At 54.7% G+C, this 3,301-nt stretch overlaps 1 pseudogene; it reads left to right on the plus strand.

The window, feature by feature from the left end:
- The first annotated feature begins 213 nt into the window (after positions 1–213).
- LOC116465356 (putative killer cell immunoglobulin-like receptor like protein KIR3DP1) lies at positions 214–3,295 on the plus strand (annotated as a pseudogene).
- Positions 3,296–3,301: the final 6 nt, after the last annotated feature.

The following is a 3,301-nucleotide window of genomic DNA, read 5'->3' on the forward strand; positions in this document are numbered from 1 at the left end:
AGGTGGCAATCGTAGTCACAACAATTTCCAGGAAGCCATGTTCCGCTCTTGAGCGAGCACCCACTGGGCCTCATGCAAGGTAGAAAGAGCCTGTGTATGTCACCCTCCCATGATGTGGTCAGCATGTAAACTGCATGGGCAGGGCGCCAGATAACATCCTGTGCGCTGCTGAGCTGAGCTGGGGCGCAGCCGCCCGTCTGCACAGACAGCACCATGTCGCTCCTGGTCATCAGCATGGCGTGTGTTGGTGAGTCCTGGAAGGGAATCGACGGAGGGAGTGCGGGGATGGGGATCTCGTCCTAGAGGTAAAGATATGGGCCTGGAGGGGAGATGTGGGTCTGATGTGGAGATATGGGACTGGAGTGAGATCTGGGCCTGGAGTGGAGATCTGGGACAGGAAGTGTTGATCTGGGCCTGGAGCCTGGGTCTCTCCACAGCCGAGAGCCCTCTTCTTGGCAGCAGGTAGGCAGCGAGGCTAAGTTTACCTTCAGCCCAGCAAGGGCCTGGCTGCCGAGACACACAGCCCAGTCGGGGCAGCAGGGTGCCCTGCTTTGCGTGCGGATGGGATGGATCCTCCATCATGATCTTTCTTTCCAGGGTTCTTCTTGCTGCAGGCGGCCTGGCCACATGAGGGTGAGTCCTTCTCCAAACCTTAGGGTGTCATCTCCCCACATAAGAGGATTTTCCTGAAACAGGAGGGAAGGCCAGTGGGGGATTTTCTTATGAACAAGGATGAGGAGACCCGGGGGTGCTCAGCCCACAGTTCTGACCTTGCCCTCCCCAGCCTTCCTTTCCCCTGGCTGAGTCAGGTTCTGTGGGAACCCGGGAGGGTAGACTGGGGTCCTCCAAGCTGGGCTGTGCAGTGGGGATGTGGTGTCACCGGCAGAGGAAGGGAGCAAAGCAGTGCTAGGAACAGCAGGCCTCTGAGGACAAAGGTGTAACTCACACCCTCCAGCGTTTCCGTGGCGGTGGGGGCTGCAGTGTGGCTGCTGTCATTCTACCTAAGAGGTGGGGGAGCCACAGCCATGGCCCTGACATTCCAAATCCTCTGATGGGGGCTCAGTTGTGTATTGTGGTTCACGCATCGGCTGATATTCCATTCACAAAGGACACGCCCTCCACCCCATGTCTGCCTTGTGTTGGTTTGTGTGAGTTAATCTTACACTATTCAAATCCAGTAGGAGTCTCTTACTCAGCACTTGCTCAAAGTTCTCAGCTGACACTTTTGTTGTAGGGAGACACCATGTCTTTGTGGGGTGGGTCCTTCCTGTAGCCCTGGGCACCCAGGTGTGGTAGTTGCCATAGAAACGTGGAAAGTGGGGAGAATCTTCTGAGCAATGGGAGGGAGGGGCGGCTCCACGTCCTCCTGTCTAAGGCGGTGCCTCGTTCTCCTCCAGGTGGACAGGACAAGCCCTTGCTGTCTGCCTGGCCCAGCACTGTGGTGCCTTGAGGAGGACATGTGACTCTTCTGTGTCACTCTCCTCTTGGGTTTACCATCTTCAGTCTATACAAAGAAGATGGGATGCCTGTCCCTGAGCTCTACAACAAAACATTCTGGAAGGGCATCCCCATGGGCCCTGTGACCACAGCACACGCAGGGACCTACAGATGTCGGGGTTCACACCCGCACTCCCCCACTGTGTGGTCTGCACCCAGCAACCCCCTGGTGATCATGGTCACAGGTCAGAGGGCTCCTGTCTGGGATTCTCCTTGTCCCTCCTCCTGAATCCCAGAGCTTCTGGTGGGCTTGTCCTTGAGGGTCCCATCACGCAGGCCCTGACTGCATTTGGGGTAAAGGGGGATTGAATACAGGGAAATGGGTGCTGCGGTGGGAAGAATAATTGTCCCCAATGATGACTACATTGTAATCCCTGGAGTCTGTGACTATTTATGTTATAGGGGAAGGGACTGAAGTGGAAGATGGAGCTCAGGTTGTTGATAAGTTGACCTTGAGATGGGGAGACAGCCTGGACTGTCCCTCTGGGCACAGTGTAATCACAAGGGTCCACATGAAAGGAGGAGGAAGAGGGGAGTGGGGATTAGAGCAGCGCAATGGGAGTCTCCATCAGCTTTGAAGGTGGAGGAAGGCCACGAGCCATGAATGCAGGTGGCCTGTAGAGGCTGGAAAAGTCAAGGAACTGATTCTCCCGAGTCTCCAGAGGGAACGAACCTCTGCAGATGCCTTGACTTTAGCCCAGGAGAAACAGGGTCCGATGGGTGTCTCCAGAAGTGGAAGGGGTCAGTGTGATCTCTCCTGCTGCCATGCTTCTGTTAATTTTCTACAGCAGCAACAGGAAATCAACACTGGAACCCGGGTCAAGGACAAGTTAAGAAACGACACAAGGATAGCCGGGTGTGATGGCAGGCGCATGTAATCCTAGCTACTCGGGAGGCTGAGGGCAGGGGAATCACTTGAACCCAGGAGACAGAGGTTGCGGTGAGCCGAGACCACACCAATTCACTCCAGCCTGGGCGAAGGAGTGAGACTCTGTCTCCAAAATTAATTAATTAATTAAAGAAACCAAACAAGGAGAAGGTTGGCTACCCTGAGATCAGCAAGGGTGGGGTGATGATGCCACCACCAGGCTCCATCCACATAGGGAGGGGTTGATACTCCTCAAACCAGCACCAGGAGCCACCCTATGGAAGCTGCACCATGAAGAAGGCACCGACATGGCGAGAGTGGCTCCCAGTCCCCACCAGGAACAGGGTGTGTGGACACTGGTGCCTGCCTTGCTGATCAGTTCATACCTCCTGCCAAGGATTCCAGTTCATCCAAAAGAGATTGAACCAGGCTGCTAAGAGCCTGGACGTGCAGCCTATCCTGGTTCCTCTTCCACCCCCACATAGACAGCAGGAAAGACATTAGTGCCAAATAGATACAACAGCCCAAGAGATGAGGCTGAGCCCAGTGGGAAGGAAATCAGAGGCTACTAGAGACAGAGGGACAGAGAAGAGGGAGGGAGAGAGATGGAAGGATCTGCACTGGGAGTTATGGGCACAGAAAAGAACATGAAGACACAGAGAGGAAGGAGAGAGATAGACACCAGAGAAGGGAAGCCTCCCTCATTCCAGGTGCCATGGATGGGATGATAAAGAGAGACGCCTTCTAAACTCACGACCTCTCTTCCTAGGAGTCCACAGAAAACCTTCCCTCCTGGCCCTCCCAGGTCCCCTGGTGAAATCAGAAGAGACAGTCATCCTGCAATGTTGGTCAAATATCATGTTTGAGCACTTCCTTCTGCACAGAAAGGGGAAGTTTGAGGGCACTTTGAACCTCACTGGAGAGCTCCATGATGGG

This window comes from Hylobates moloch, unplaced genomic scaffold, assembly GCF_009828535.3.
Source record: "Hylobates moloch isolate HMO894 unplaced genomic scaffold, HMol_V3 SCAFFOLD_4604, whole genome shotgun sequence".
Lineage (NCBI taxonomy): Eukaryota > Metazoa > Chordata > Mammalia > Primates > Hylobatidae > Hylobates > Hylobates moloch.